General features: G+C 42.3%; 1 protein-coding gene across 1 annotated transcript in view; it reads right to left on the minus strand.

Moving 5' to 3' along the window:
- LOC142651274 (E3 SUMO-protein ligase NSE2-like) overlaps window positions 1–17,701 on the minus strand; it is a 106,343-nt gene that overhangs the window by 69,061 nt on the left and 19,581 nt on the right. The gene's annotated exons all lie outside the window — the stretch shown is intronic.

Consider the following 17,701-nt stretch of genomic DNA (forward strand, 5'->3'; position numbering starts at 1 on the left):
CAAGAGAATACTGACCTCTGGTTAACACAGGGCTTGCTGTTGCTGGCAGGTGGTCAGAATCACATGATCTAATGGCCCGGAAGGACAAGAAGTGGGAAAAAAACAAAAACGGGATGAAAAGAGTAAGGCCCCATGCACACGACCGTATTTTTCATCCGTAACAGTCTGTTATTACGGACCCATTAATTTCTATGGGCTACGGACACCACTCCATATTTTTACAGATGGGTGTCCGTGCCATAGAAATGATAGAACATGTCCATTTTTTTGTCAGTAATTACGGCACGGACTCTCCATAGAAGTCTATGGGCGCTTCCTTAATTACGGACGGCTACTGATGTGAACCCGTAGCTGTCCGTAATTAAGTGTTGCTTTGCGACGCCGGGTTTTCAGATGTTGCATATCACTTGTGATTTTCTTCCTCTTTTTGCGGATCTTTAAATACGGATACATTACAGATGCACTATGGACTGTATCTACGGACACCGTTCCATATACGCGGATGATTTACGGATGAGTATAAATTACTACGGATCAGTATATACGGACAGTATTTACGAATGGATGAAATCTACGGTCATGTGCATGGGGCATTTCCCGGACCGAACACCGTTCAGGGAGCCGGGCTCCTAGCATCATAGTTATGTATGACGCTGTGATTCACTGCCTCCCCGCGGGAATACTGTCCCGTATCAAAAACATGTTTCGGTACGGGACAGTATACCCGCGTGGAGGCAGGGACACCTAGCATCATACATAACTATGATGCTAGGAGCCCGGCTCCCTGAACGGTGTTCGGTCCGGGAAATGCGGCCAACACGCGGTCCCGTATATCACGGACTGAACACGGTCGTGTGCATGAGGCCTTACAGAAAACGTTTAGACACCAATGATGGGGAGTGTGATTGATGGGGGGACCCTGAGTGCTTCTTTAATAAATGTGGGCCGGTGGGTTTTATTATACACCCTGTAACACAAACCTGCATATTTTTTTTAGACAGTCCACATTCCTCCGGGGATGTGTAGTCTGCAGGTGGAAGTCTTGAGTGTACTCATATGAATACCTGCAAAGTGATGAAAGTCACACCATGTCGTGTTCAGCTCCCCGGTGAATCATGGATCTCCACGTTCTGTCCTTTGTAAGTATCATTATGTCATCTTCTCCTTTGATACGTGAAGGATCCAGCAACTCTCATGCCATGGCTTGCTCTTGTTAAAAGTTGATTCAGCCCGGCGCCACCTTGAGATCATTCCCATGAAATACCGTAATGAAACTCAACCAGAAGTCAGCACAGGTCGGACGGCTCATCATTTAGATCAATAATGACTTGGCCAAAGCATTTTCTTATCTGTTACATACCGGTAAGTATTCTAGCAATGACCATGCTCCGTATATAAATCAAAATAAAAATACTATAAAGACTAATGTCCCAGGCAATTATGTCCCATGGCGGTATAAAACAATATTAAAAAAAAAAACAAAACAAAAAAAAAAAACAACACTGTAACAAAGACTTATATGGATTTTTCGGTTTTCTCTATATAAAACATAAAGGGTTACGGTATTTCCTACTGATCATGCAAGGCAAGAAGTGGACCAGCCAGCTGAACACTCTGTCCTATACAAGGGCAGCAAGTTACAGCTACAGGACTCTACTCCTAGGATAAGCCATCAACATTTGATCAGTGGGGTCCGAAAACAGGGCCCCCTGGCAAATCAGCCCTATGAAGTGGCCGTGGCACTCCTGTGAGTGGCACAGCCCTGTACATACGAGTGTGACTGGTACTGCAGCTCAGTCCCATTCAGTGTTTTGTGTATACAGACTTCTGTGTCTCCATGGTAACAGACTACAAACGAACCTTGTGTAGTCTGATCCTGCAGTCATGTGTTTCTCCTCCTGCCACTCTTAGCAAGAGGCACATACTCCATTCCATCTGCCCCCTACTTATTGCTAATATACATTAGGTATGTTAGTTAGAAGTAGGGAACATATAGAATAGTGTATGACTGCAGGATCAGACTACACAGGGTTTATTCATGGCTTCCTAAGGATAGGCCATCAATGTTTAAGTCCTGGACAAATTCAGCTCTGCTATATTCATTTACTAATTCCTAATGACTGTGCTTCCAGTCAACGTCTCTATGAGATGGCATTTTTCCAGCGTGTAGTAAGTGAGCCGCCTGCAGAATCATTACTTGAATGGTTTTCAGATGGTATTTTGACATTCAGTTCTGCCCTAAGGTTTGTTGAAATGTACAAAACCACAATCACAAATACAGCTGTCTGCAGGCATCGACCCAAGTTATGTAACGTGGTAATAATAATCAGATCAGAGAGGAGCCGCCGAGATCAGGGAGACGCTTCTGCAGAAACGAGAAAACTGATTTGTGATTACATTCTGCTGCAATTCAGCCGCGATCCTTCCCGCTCCAGCAGTTTCATTATTATTTATTGTATCAACTTCTTCCCAGGAGAACGATCATTGTCAGAAAGATTTCATTGGTGTGACGCTAATAACGTCAATTATTTTTATGAAGATGATCTATTCCATGTGCACAGTTCTCTATGTATTCCAGGTCCTGCAGCTTCAGACAAGAACTCCAAACTCACAGATGTAGCAGAGTTGAGTCCGCTGTTTGGCACTCAAACATCGGTTATTTTCTGCTTCTTGTCTCGCCAGCTGGATATCAGAGTATAATGTTTCGCATATTGCAGGAAAACATCCACTTTATATATCTCCAAGGGTGATTATAAGGCCCTGTTCACACAGAGTTTTTTTTGCAGGCAGAAACTTCTGCCTCAAGTTTCTGCCTCAAAATTCCGTTTTGCCTGAACGCCGTATTCCGCTCGCGCCCATTGAGCGCCACGGGCAAAAACGCCACGAAATACGCTTTCTCTGCCTCCCATTAATGTTAATGGGAGGTCAGAGGCAAAAACGCCCAAAGATAGGGCATGTCGCTTCTTTTGCCCGCGAGCGTTTTTTACCGCCCACGGGAAAAAAACACCTCTGCCTCCCATTGAAATCAATGGGAGGCATTTTTTTGAAGTTTTTTGACGCGTTTTCCGTGTAAAAATACTCAGTGTGAACAGGGCCTAAGGCAGTATGAAACATTGACAAAGTCCTCTCTGCTATATCACTTACACAGCCACCATCATAAAACAATCTATTAAAATCTGACAGCAACAATGTAACGTCGGCTTTAAAGGCTATATATATATATATATTTTTGCAACTGAATTTTCTTTTCTCATTTCAAAGCATCTCAGAAAAAGCAACTTTGCAAATAGTTTTCATTATAAATCGTCTACTGTTTTGTATCTACAGCTCCTATGTAGACTTGGGTGTCTCCATGGTTACAGTCTACAAACAAACCCTGTGTAGTCTGATCCTGCAATTATACTAAATTTTTTCTGTCTTCTACTTCTTACTAACATATCTAATAAACGATGGAGGAATCCTCCAGCTCACTAGTTTGTATGTACAGGTTCAGACTGCGCACAGATCCACGTGGCGGCACACGGTGTAATCGGAACAAGTAGAAAGGATGCGATCCAGCGCAGGATTGAATCCTTTCTATTTGTTCCTAACATATCTAAAGCATGACTGCAAGACGTAAGGGGCAGATGGAAGAAAGTAGGCCCCTCTTGCTTCTTACTAACTTACATACAGTAGAAAAGGGGCAGGGGGGAGAACACATGACAGCAGGATCAGACTGCAAAGGGTTACTTTGTATTATGTAACCATGAAGACACAGATGTTTGCATAGGAGCTGTATACACAAAACAAAAGGAGATTTTTAATCAAGTTTTTTTTTTCTTCACCGTCCATTAGAATACTCAAAATAGGCTGACATTTCCCGTTCTCTGCAGTTCACTTGTCAGCTTTGCTGAATAGCCTGGGACAGGGTCATTAACGCGTGGGAGATTTTATGACACTTTTGTACTGCTGGAGGCCTAGATAAGGCAGAATAGTAACACTATATACTCTATGCAGCTCCCCTTCACTCAGTTGTCTCTGAGGGGGGCGCTGTACTCCATTATTTCCTGAACACTATAATAATCTATGACATTTCTTTGTCAATTGACTCCCATTTATTTCAGCTGCCATAAAGCACACACATCCTGCTGCACGGTACACACAGGAAAGAAGTGTGTGTCTCAAACATGGTCGTACCCTGAAGAGTTTTAACAAATAAAATATAAAAATAGCTACATTTCAAAACACAGAACAAAACACATCAGCCCACATTTATCCTACAGGTTACCTCAGGTTTTGGCTTAAACTGTGACCAAAAAAAAAATGTAAAAAAACCTCACATTTAGAAAGTGAAAAGCGGACAAGGACTGCGAGGGGACGTAGTTTTAGTCAAATTTATGAAGTATGATGCCTGAAAATGGCGCAAATTTTGTTGCAAATCTACAGTTGCTTCTAGCAGACGTGAATTTGTTTTTCTGCCTTATTTTCATTAAGAGGCTTGCACCTTTTAATAAATTTGGCGCAATCAAGCCAACTATCTCCTTTACTAAGTCTAGCCTAGTATACGCCAGTCTTAGTAAATGTGGTTCATTGGGGAAGATTTACTAAGATAAATGCGCCAGAATTCGGGGCAACAAATTGCACCAAAAAAAGGGGAGTACATGGCCCACATTTATTAAGCGTTTGAAACACTTTTTACGCCTTTATTGACAATTTTGAAGTGTCTATAAAAAAGTGTCATGGTTAAGAGTTGTCAGAAAATGCGCCAAATACACAGTCAAGTCACATTATTATGACCAGCAGCTAATATCCTGAGTAACCGCCGTGCGCAGCATAGACAGCACTAGACGGGCGGGAGTGATCAATAAGGTGCTGCTCGGTGGTCTCCGGTATCTGGCGCCATGCTGACTGCAGTGCATCCCACATTTGCTGGAGGGTGCGTGGGGGAGGATCCATAGAGCGAACAAGACGATCGAGGTCCCACAGATGCTCAATTTGGTTAAAGTCTGGAGAATTAGGGGGCCAGGGAAGTACTTGGAAGTCTTGGTCGGGCTCTTCCAACCACTGTCGGACATTTCTAGCCGTGTGACATGTCGCATTGTCTTGCTGGAAGATTCTGCCCCAGGGAAGACAAACAGCATGTTTGGGGGGGACGTGATCTGCAACGAGGGATTCATACCCAAATCGGTGCCTTCCACATGGATGAGTGGCCCAGAGAATGCCACGAAAAAATTCCCCCAACCATAACGCTGCCGCCACCGGCTTGTGTTCTTCCAGCAATGGTTGCAGGGTGTTTGTTCTCTGATGTTTCTCGCCTGACACACTAAGGTCCATCCGATGAAGCAGAAAACGTGACTCATCGGGGAAGACAACCCTTTTCCGATCATCAGTGGTCCAATTCCGATACTGCCATGCAAATTGAAGCCTTTTTTTCCAATGCACCTGTGTTACATAGGAGCAGTGACCATCCGTTTGCTTCGGATCCCCATACGCAGCCGGGTTAGCTGAACTGTTTTAGACACACGTCTGGTAGCCCCCTGGTTCTCATGGTGAGCTGCTCCACTGTAGTGCGTCGTTCGGCCCTCCCGCACCTTCGTAGCCGACGTTCACCTCTCACATCAATGGCACGTGGTGCTCGGCAGTTTCCATGTCTGTTATTCCCAATGGTGCCATTTATCCACTCACGATACACTTTTACCACAGCAGCACGTGAACAGTTCACAAAATGCGCTGTCTGAGAAATACCACCACCCTTGGCCCGAAAGCCCCTTTTACCCATGACAACAACGAGTGATATGTGGTCAGACAGCCTATCGCACACCTTATAGTCACACCAAGCCCACGACACATCACTTCCTTCATGGGCTACGCGCTGCCGACGTCGAAAGTACAAGGTGGTCATTATAATGTGACCAGACTGCATATATTAACTGTGTGCACCATTTTTTTTGCAGCACAATACTGGTGTAAGGTGCCCCAGTCTAGACATGGCGTAAGGAAGAGAATAGAGTCTAACATGTCCAGCACGGTCCTATCCTATAGTGTTTGCCATTGTGATAAATTTGGTGACGTTTCTGCCTGTCTCGACTAGTTTTATATTGTCCACAGTTAGAACAAAATTAATAAATCTCCCCCATTATTTCTCTTCTATAGACGGACATCTAATTCATGAAACTAAAATAAAATATATGACATGTTACCTTTAAGGCGCCGCTTCACACTCCCCCTTATAAAGGCTCAAGTGTCTCAATGGGAGTGCAGAAATGACCTGATAATCTTCTTTTTCTGGTGGTCTAGTAATCTGTATTTTATAATCGTTCTATCCTTGCTGTAATAGAAATCTGTTCTCCATGCACTGACCTGTTTACACACAGCAGCCAATCTGCAGAGGTAGAGCTGAAGTGGGCAGGGACAGAACAGCAGCCTAAACCAATGATGAGACAGGAGGCGTGTCTCAGACTACCCCAGACTCCCTGGAGACACTCTAGCTAAACTGTAGTCACAGGTCACAGCTCTGTCCTAATGGAGCAGATCTAAAAAGCAGCCAAGCAGCAAATCTTGAGGAAACTATATAGCAGGAAAGAATCATCCATAGATACTGACTTAGAAATAATTTTTATGCTCACTACTGGATGGTCGCTTTAAGCATCAGTCTCGTGAATCTATCCTTCGGTATTGAGGCCTGATGAAAACGATTTGCAGCAAAAATAAAATATAAAATTAACTCCTAACATACATTCTATTAATAGAATATTTATTATTATTGGTTTCCAGTATTGCAAGATTCCAGATTATGAAGCAGTTTTGTGCTGGACCATTGGAATTGGGGATTAAAATAATTTTTGTAAAGAGCTGAGACAGGGTTAGGAGACTCAAGGCGCTTGTCCATTTGTTTGGTGTACAAATAGCTAGAATTCTCTTAGCTAATAAGAACATTACACGCGCTGCAAGAGAAACACAAACACACTGTCCTCTGCGCCGCATGTGGGGGGAGCGCACGGTTGTATTTGTGTTATATCTAGTTCACCATACTTTAAAGTAGAGCTCTAGCTTAGAGGTACTTATAATAGATCATAATATTGCTCAAATATAAATTACATAATATAATGTAATTATCAGAATCTCTCAATCTAAATAATCCTGAAAGATTCTGAATACTGAGGTTAACTTCTATATTACTATACAGACTCCTGACTGCAGATTATGGCAGCCTGCAGTATGTTATTGGGTTTCAGAACACATGCGTTGTTCTGCAGGGTAAATAAAGGGAGAGATACTGATAGAAACGTGAAGAAAAAGAACTGTTATTTATAAGGTAATCTACATGTTACATGGGCGGCCCATTGGTTTTAATGGGAACTGTGTAACGATTCAATTCCCCCTGTGGTGGCGCTGCAAGGAAATTGGACACTTGCTGCTGGGTTCCCTACAGATCACAGCTGATTGGCCAGTTCTCACATTAAGTGGCAATAACGTAAAGTGTTAATTTAAAGGGACTGCAAGTCTTAAAGGGGTATTTCCATCTTGTAATGTTATGGAAAATCACTAGGATAGGTCAAAAGATTATAAACAGGGACCCTAACAATCCAGAGAACGGAGGTCCCATGAGAATATCTAGCGATATGACATAATGGAGGGAAAACTCCTTTAAAGAGGATCTGTCACTAGTTTATTAATTCCCTATCTCCAAACTAATTTAATAGGCGCTTTGATGCTGATAACTAGAGTGTGATTTAAAAAAAAAAAAAAAAGTTTATTATTTGCAAAGTTATGCACATTTTTCTAAATATGCTAATTTAGCTATACTTGCCAAATAGGAGGTGACTCTTTCTTTTCCCTCTGGGCAGTGTAAGGTTTTCTGTATGACGTTGTCCAGTCAGTATACAGCTTATCCCCGTTCCCTGCCTAGCAACACAGTGTGATCACATAGTATACATCTTTCGTTCCCAACTGTATTTTCAACTGGTGAGATCTCCAGTCTTTTCTCCTCTTTCATATGCTACCAAAACCGCTGTTCTAGGTGGTTCACAACCGGAGATATGGCTGTTTGAAGTGATCCCCCTTCCCTCCAGCCGCAGTCTCTCACACGGTGTGAAGCAGCTTCATGCTGATAGGACAGTGTCAGAGGCTCCACCTCAGAAGAATCGCTGGTGTTACCTCCCACTTGTCTAGTACAGCCTCATTTGCAGATTTAGAAAAAAGCTCATAACTTTTAAAATAATAAAAGTTTTGGGTCACAATTATTACTAGTATTATCAGTGTGACAGCGCCCATCAGATTAGCTAGGAGATAGGGCATTACTAAACTAGTGACAGATTGACTTCCCATGTGATGGCGCTCTAGGGTAATTTAACACCTGCAGCTGGGTCCCGAACAGATTACAGCGGATTACGACAGTTTGTGATCTGATTAATATAGGGGCAAACAAAAAAACTGCCCAAAGTTGACACTCCCTTTAAGCCATTCCTTGATATATTATTTTTAAAAAGGACCCAGTTCCCATTTTAAGTGGCAATGATGGGGTGGCTATTTTCTCACCATTTTTAAGATTTCGGCTTTCCTTTAGAGAATGGCAAGAATACATCTCCTATAATGCAATACAGTAGATATCAATATGAGAAAGCATCCAGTATTGTATCCATTGTCTAGACCCCCCTAAACCGGCACCACCTTTTAACGTCAAGCTTGACACGTGACCGCACTCACAATGGGAGGTACACTTTAAAGGGTTGTACAGGATTAGAAAAACATAGCTGCTTTCTTTCAAAAACAGCACCACGCCTGTCCATAGGTTGTGTGTGGTATTGCAACTCAGCCCCATTCACTTCATGCTGCAATACTAGACACAAAACAGATAAAAACAAGGACATTTATGCAAAAACACCGAAAAAGGCCATACTTACAAATGGACACAGCCAGGTCTGAAATGCTGATGAAGGCGAGTGAGCAGGTGCTTTAAATAATAATAGCCACTCCCACTAGTCTTGAGGGGAGTGGTATGTGGTGCATGGGATGTGTAGTAAGAAATAATAAATAGTGTATGTGCAAGTGTAATAATGTGAGTGAAATATAGGGGGCAGTAATGAGTAAAGTGCCTAAAAAATAAATGAATAATGGGATGCAAGTGTGTGAAACATGGAGGAATAGTGTGTAAGTCATGAGGCGCAACGTGACTAGCCAGGTAGAAGCCTATTTGTGACGCCTTGATAATTCATAGAGCGGGCTACCCTGCTTGCTAGGCCAAACAACAACACACCATGCTCTCCCAGCATCAAAGACCTGGCTGTGTCCAAAAGAAGCGAATATAAGTAATAATGAAAAATACCTGGGGTATTAGTGATCATTTTGGCCAAAAGGACGCAAGCTCGCAATCCTAGACACAACCTGTGGACCGGTGAAAGAAAGCAGCCATGTTTTTTCTAATCCTGTACAACCACTTTAAAGAGGCTCTGTCACCAGATTTTGCAGCCCCTATCTGCTATTGCAGCAGATCGGCGCTGCAATGTAGATTACAGTAACGTTTTTATTTTTAAAAAACGAGCATTTTTGGCCAAGTTATGACCATTTTTGTAGTTATGCAAATGAGGCTTGCAAAAGTCCAAGTGGGTGTGTTTAAAAGTAAAAGTCCAAGTGAGCGTGTATTATGTGCGTACATCGGGGCGTTTTTAATACTTTTACTAGCTGGGCGTTGTGTATAGAAGTGTCATCCACCTCTCTTCACAACGCCCAGCTTCTGACAGTGCAGATCTGTGACGTCACTCACAGGTCCTGCATCGTGTCGGCACCAGAGGCTACAGTTGATTCTGCAGCAGCATCAGCGTTTGCAGGTAAGTCGATCTTACCTGCAAACGCTGATGCTGCTGCAGAATCAACTGTAGCCTCTGGTGCCGATGTGGCCGTCACGATGCAGGACCTGTGAGTGACGTCACAGATCTGCACTGTCAGAAGCTGGGCGTTGTGAAGAGAAGTGGATGATACTTCTCTTCAGAGCGCCCAGCAATAGCAGATAGGGGTTGCAAAATCTGGTGACAGAGCCTCTTTAAGCTTTATTTACATAAGGCGTGACAACCCCTAGTACCATAACGTGGGTGCACTTTAATTAGGGAAATCTACGTGATCCTCAAGGGCCTGATGTGACTTGTAGTGCCCCAACCTATGGATTTCACAAGAAGCAGATGAATTGTGCTTCTGTAACCTTATGTGCAATCCACCTGTCACGATCTGATCACTGCGTAATAGTAGATCTGCCAGGAAGAACGATATGTAATCATTTCAAAGTAACGAATCAGACATGGGGTGTAATACAGTATTACATACAGGAAGTGATCTCACAGTCCCTGTCATTATACAGTCTGAAAAAGTCATGAAACATGTAACTAATTCTTCATACGCTTCACGAATGAAATTCCTCATGTAGAAACATGTACTGTGTATTACTGCTTTAGAGAGGGTTGCCACACAGAATTATAACAGGGTAACATGTCAACTAATATGGACACCTTTGCAGACATTTTTCTTCATTATATGTATTTTTTTTTAAAATAAAACAGATTAACAATTGGTTTAAAATTAGAATTTTGGAGCATTTTGTTTTCTGCAGCTTGTATGTCTTACAATACAATACAAGCTGCTCGATGCCGTTTAGTGATCATTCCGTCAGATGTGCTTACCGTCAGCTTGTCTGCAGCCCCTCACTCTGCTCTTCTAAACGTCAAAGGCTATGTACACCTTTGCAAGGCAAACATTTATTTTTTAATAAAAAGGTGTATCGGTGTGTTTGGTGCAACATTACAAACACTTTTTATTAAAAATTATTTTTACCTTTTTAGATACAGCTGCTCTGTATTCTCTATACAGACCAGCTGTATCTTTCGCTAAATCCTGCTCCTGTCAGGTCTGACGGGTTTAGTGACAACGGGAACGATCTGCTATCGATCACATATAAGTTCAAAACTTAGATGTGATAGTTTACAGGTAGATTCTGTGTGTCAGAGACATGCATGACCCGCTGTCACTGAACCCGTCAGGTCCGCAGGACTGACGGATTCAGTGAATAGTTCTAGATACAGCTGCTGTGTGTAGAGAATACAGAGCAGCTGTATCTCAAAAAATAAAAAAAAAGCTTTAATAAAGTACTTTTGTAAAGTTTTTTTTAAACTTTTGTAAAGTTGCTCCAAACACACTGATGCACCTTTTTATTTAAAAAAATAAATAAAACTTTGGCTTTTGGCTTAAGCTGACATCTTTACAATTGTAGAAAATAAACCTAAATCAAAGAAAATGTCAGCTTAGATTAACATTTAGGAGAGAGGGATTGGAGACGAGCCGACAGTAAGCTCATCTGACGGAATGAGCGGTGAACGGCATTGAGCAGCTTGTATTGTATTATGGGACATACAAGCTGCGCAAGACGAACGGTGCAAAATGTTTCAAAACCCTTTTATAGAAAGGTGATAAAATCTGATAGGGCATATAATTGTCATAGAGGGGAGTACCCTACTTTGGACCCAGATAACAACCAGAGTGGTAAAGAGCAGCTCTTGCTCTGGAAGGCTTCGTGCCACAATGTATTACATGGCCACCCACTGACAGAACTGGACCACCTTCTATCACATCATTGTGGGAGGAGCTGCCAAACAAAAGTGGGAGGTCCTGGTTGGACAACTCATTCAATAGTTATTTTTTAAAGAGCATCAAAACGTTTCGATAGTTTATGGTAATGTTAAAATCTATGACCACCACAAGACACCAGATGGGAAGGAATGTGTCGAACATAGATGTCGCTCTTTCATGACGGCTTGTACTCCTGTAAGAGGGAAACAATGAGGATCTGCTTTATTTAGCTAGAAACGACACCACTGTTGTCCGCAAGTTCAATCTAGTATTTGAATAAGCTGCTATACCAGACCCGGCACAGAGACCAGGGTGGCGCTGTTTCTATACTAAAAGAAGAGCCTTTTTAGTAATCGCAGACATCCCCTTTAAATAAATCCACCATGTTCATTCTACCAAGTTTCCATACAAAAAAGGGAAAGGCTCTTCTCTAACCATGCCGATAGCCTGGTACTACACGTAAAGGGCAAATAAAATCCCATTCATCTCCTATAATGTAATCCAGAAAAGCATGATCTGTACAGAAAAAAAACTCTGAAGCCTGTAAACTAACAAAGCGAGCAGCAGAAGTTGGAATTCAGCTCTGGAAGTGCTAAGTAAAGCAAATCACTTGTATAGATACCGACTGGATATTTGTCGATTTAGAAAGCCCAATAATTTTCAAAAATCGAACTACACTTTATGGATGGTCGACCCAAGATCACTGGTGGGATCATAATAATTTAGAGACGCTCTTGGCGGCCATCATTATGGTGTGTGGCATTTTAATAGAGAACAACATTATAGATAGATCTAAACACCGCTGCTCTGTTCACTTATTTTTAGCTTCTGTAAAGCAAACAGGCTCTGTTAAACTTTGCCACCAAATATAGGCAACGTGCAGCGTGAACGAGCCGGGTTTCATCATCAGACATACTTGTTTACTGGAACTAGATTCCTGGAAAGAATGGAGGCAGGACGGGAGGATAGAGACGCTACATGATTTTTTTCGCATTTCATAACAAGCTAAACATTTCTCTGGAATATTTAAGATATATTGTTTGCATTTCACTTAAAACGGGTTCTCCATTGGACAATCTTTACTTTAGAGAAGGGTTTTTTGACAATGAGCAGAGCACAAAGTCTCCCCCTGCTGGGACCTCTAGCGATCAGCTGTAATCTGTGGAGAAACCTTGGTGTAAGTGTTCAATTTCCATGCAGCGCCACCACAGGAGAAACTAAGCATTACACAGTGCCCATTCATATAAATGGGTTGTCTGTGTAATACAGGACAGGGCAGCCAGAGCAAAAGACGCCCTTTATAATCACTCCCCAATCTGGTCAAGAGATGAGGATCCTGAACAGAGGACCCTCCTCTACCAACTCAGAATTCCCTAATACGGCGTATGGAATCTGGACAACTCTTTTGAAGGGGTTCTCCAGTAATGTTATGTTATTTAATGGGAAAACATTAGTGAAGTTTGTGATCTTGGTCCACCACTGATTTCCAGAATGAAATGCCTCTAAAAACACTGTTCATAGATTTCTGTAACTAGAAATCTGACAACATTTTAAAGGTGTTCTGTATAATCAGGACGTTTCGGTCTTCCAGAAACAGCGCCACTCTTGCCCATGGGCTAAGTCTGGTATTGCTACTCAGTATCTCCGCCCAATTCAAGTGCATTGGGATGCAGTACCAGACACAGCCTATTGAAAAGTCTCCTAATTCTCCTTTAAAGCGACACCCAGGGCAAAAGCTGAAAAAAACAGCATTTGCCCAGACTGGCGGTGCCACTGCCAATCTGAAGATCCACAGGTGTCCTCTTGTCTCAGGTCAAGGGCAGCCGTTGTCATGACCAAGTAAGGAATATGTATAGAAAATAACTCAAAGTTGTCTCTGTGCATGCAATGGGTAATTTCCTATACAGGTTAGGCTCTGTTCAAATCTCATTTCGGGGAACACATTCAATCCCAGCACATATGTCTAACATAGCTATAGGCCCCATTCACCAGATCCATATTGTCCTTTTTTACTCCACTGGGGCAGTATGCGGCAGCTTGCATTTTAAGTTACTTAATAGGAAAGCGCAGCAGACTGGAGGCCACCGCAAAAAAAATAAAATATATATATATTTTATATATATATATAGTGTTGTGGCCAATTTCCGAGGTATGCTACTGTATGGCTATACAGTGGCATACACCAGAGGTATACATCAGAAGATACTGCTGATGCAAACCTCAGACGTATAGATGTGAACAGAGTCTTGCCGTTTTGGTGATCACAACCGATGCCTGGGACCTGAACGTGCAGCCAGGTGTCAGGGGCGGCCAGCTAGGAGTCCTCTCATAGGCAGGTGCCACGTAGGTATATATTGTACTATATAGATCACGTTATATAAGTCCACCGCACTACTATGCTACATCTCGTTTTCTTAGCTAGTTTCCGCATAACAGAAAATACAAAGTACACAAATACCCAAGACCATCAGAAAAACTACCCCAGACCATCATGGGAGCTGGCAATAACTTCTTGACTACCAGGGAAGCATTAAAGGGGATGTCCAGTCCCCAAAAATTGATGTCCTATCCTCAAGAGAGGCCACCAATTTGTGATCGTTCGGAGGCAGACTTTCGGCACCCCCACCAATCAGCTGTTGTGAAATTGCCGCATCACGCATATGAGCGCTGCTTCTGTTTCATTTTTACTGCTCACACTGAATCGCTGACATACTTGTAGCGGAGGTTCACAGGATTAGGGCTTATTCAGACGTTTTTCACATCCGCGTTGCCCCTGTGCTGGTCTCGTTTTCACGGAAACCTATAGACTTGAGTCTATTGAGGGATCCGTGAAAACGGAAGAACATAAGACATGTTCTATTTTTCAACGGACCCTTCACATTGTCCGTTGAAACAATGGCCGTGTGACCAGCCCCATTGAAATACATGTATCTGTGTGATGGCCGTTGTTTTCACGGCCATCACACGGACGTATACTACGTTCGTTTGAATAAGCCCTTACAGTCTTCACTACAATGGGAGAAGGCTGTAATACTGTGAACCGCCGCTACAAGTGTGAGCAGTAAAAATGAAGGGGGTAGCATCGCTCGTACAAGCACCACGGCCCCTTCAAAACAGCTGATCGGCGGGGGTGCAGGGACTCTGACCCTGACCGATCACATATTGATGTCCTATCATGAGGATAGACCACCAATGTTTTGGGACTGTGAAACCCCTTTAACCACTCCACTACCCTAGATCACCAAAGAAGTCTGAATTTAGTCTGAAATCTTTTAGTTAAACTTCATCTAACAGCTCAGTGTGTCTTATAGTAAAAACATAAGGTATATTCAATAAACCCTCTAAAGTATATATAAAAATTGCAAATAAGAAAAATAGTGCGTTTACGCTATTAAGGGGCATCAGGTACAGTCTCCTGAATCCATTTGGTGTCCGTATAGACTGATAGTGTAATCCAAAAGCAGGTTGGAGGATGATTCAATAGCAGTCAGAAGAAGCAGTAAGAAAGTCCTAGGCTGGGCAAACACTTTGCGTTTTTAACAAGCAAAACAAAAAAAATGCATGTCAAAACCCCAAGAAAAAATAACAGTGTGAACCCCATCTTATCATGTTAGCTCACTATTAATATAGAATTGTGCCATCATATGCCTTACTTCAGCTGGGTCACTCACAGGTACACGGATTACACTTTATGCATTGCAAAGGGTGAAATCTGTGGTGACAATTTGCAGCATGCCCTCTACATGTGGATGGGGATGGGGGGTTTTAAAACCCCATTCACATGTATTGTACTGTAGTTTTCAGCAGATTTTCAGTGCGCAATCCGGACTGAAAATCTGCAGCGTGTGAATTCACACTTATTTACAGAAAATTGTATAACTTTTAATTATACAAAAAAGAACATTTATTTTTCTGAAATCACAATCCCCTGTACTTATTTGACATTTTAACTACGGAACATTAAAGTATTAAAATTGTCATTACTTCTACATTAGACCCCATGCACAGGACTGTGCCCGTTAGGAAACGTCTGTCACTTTACGGTTGTCATGACTACTAGCCAAGCTTCTGGGTGGCTTTGCTTTGACCTATCAGGGCTGAGAGTGGAGTATTTGAATCTGTTCCGTTTTCTCATTGTTGCTTGTGATTTTTTTGTGCATTCATGTTTCTGATCAAGCTCATGGTTACTCCCTGTATCACCTTGATTGTTTGCATTCTTTGAACTGGACTTCAGCTTGTCGTTGAACTAACCCTCTGCTCACTGATTTGGACTTTTAGTGTCTCCTGGTTTTGTACTCTGCTTGCTTATTACACCCCTGGCTTGTCCGGTTATTCATTCTGGTATTGCCTGCAGTTGCACCTCCTGTCCAACACCTTATTCTGTAAAACCAACCTGGGCTCTATGCAGCCAAATCCAACCTGCCTTGCGGTGGGCTCTGGTGAAAACCATAGAGTAGCCTTAGACTCTGCTGACAAAAGTGGCAACGGACTTGAGGTAGCTGATATACCTGCACGCTTGATCCAGACAGTCTCCAGCTGCCTTTGGGGAATTGCTTGTATGGCAATTCCATAAACTTGCACTTTGGGTAATTGCTCAAGTAAGGATTCCTTGATCGTGCCCATAATCGCATTCCGTGATTACTGGCACGGCGGGCCACGGACGGTCCGCAACATACAAACAGTTTAACAAACCGAACAATACCCCAATTGGTACTAGTGGTCCTAGTGACTAATTTTAACAAAACCAGAAAAAAGAACAAGTCCCCTCTCCCGGTCCTGGTCTCCTATTTTCATCTCCTGCTACGTAGGTGTAGGTATACTATATTGCCTTGCATGTTATGTATACTTAGGACTGCACTTTATATATACTTTATATATACTTTTTTATATTGCACTTATGTGTCCATCTGTGCAGGGTGTACCACGCCTAGCACCTGCTCAGTAATCTATATGTATGCACTTTAGCCATGTATAGGAGGTATTGGACCATTTGTACATCTGGGGGGCCACTCTGCTTTTATGTTCGGATTCCGTTTCTGTTTGAGGGTCTATGGTATTTTATTATGTATAACTGTTATATGTTTTTTTGTGTGTGTCTAATTGACTTTAATAAAGATTGTTTGTATTTTTACCTGGTCGTGACTTGTTCTTTTTTCTGGTTTTGTTAAACATACAAACAGTGTCATAATGATGGGGGCTGTGCGAAAATCACACAGCCACGCATCATACGTGGCTGACACACGGAGCTGTTAAGTACCTTTTGCGCGTGCAAAACGCCGCGTTTTTTTGTGCGCGCAATACGCACACGCTCGTGTGAATCCGGCCTAATGCTGGTTCCTACCATCCCCAAGAATATGTAGGTTTGGTCCCAGTTCTGGGTGTATGTGCAGCATAGGTTCTCACCTCATAGAGGTCGCCTTGTCATGGCAGGTGGGCTCACACAATTTGATCAGAATGTGCGCTAGGAACCTTCCTATTTTAAGTAGATTTAGCAGTAATGCATATTTATTTATATGTAGCGGTTTAGGTTAGATTGGTGTTCGCAGAGTGCGGTCGCCATTTTCTTGTGTGCGATATACATATACATATATACATACACACAAAGCCTTTTCCCATTTCCCCCAAGCGCATTGTAAAAACATAGTAGTAAAACATAAAAAACTACATAAAATTGGTATCGCCGTAATCATATTGACCCGCAGCATAAAGTTGAGCCAAACATCGAGGAATCTCTATTTTTTCCCAATCCACCCCACCAAGCAAGAATTTTTTTTAGTTTTCCACTACTAGATGGTACAATACATGGTGCCGTGAAAATCCACAACTCGTCCTGCAAAAAAAGAAGCCCTCATACGCCTAGATCGATCAAATATTTTTAAAAAGTTACAACTTTTAGGGAAAAAAAAAAAGTGAAAATCCGAACAATGTCTACGACGTGAAGGGGTTAAGAAAAGATTAGGAACAGTTATTATCCAAGCGCAGATTGCAGATACAGTATGTACTCGTTTTTGTAAAAACCCTGTACATGCCAAAGTGAGTAAAAACACATGTTTAACAGGATTAAACAAACCATGGAGAACACAGACCAACGTCCTGGACATGTGGAGGT

This window comes from Rhinoderma darwinii, chromosome 5 (assembly GCF_050947455.1).
Source record: "Rhinoderma darwinii isolate aRhiDar2 chromosome 5, aRhiDar2.hap1, whole genome shotgun sequence".
NCBI classification, from domain to species: domain Eukaryota; kingdom Metazoa; phylum Chordata; class Amphibia; order Anura; family Rhinodermatidae; genus Rhinoderma; species Rhinoderma darwinii.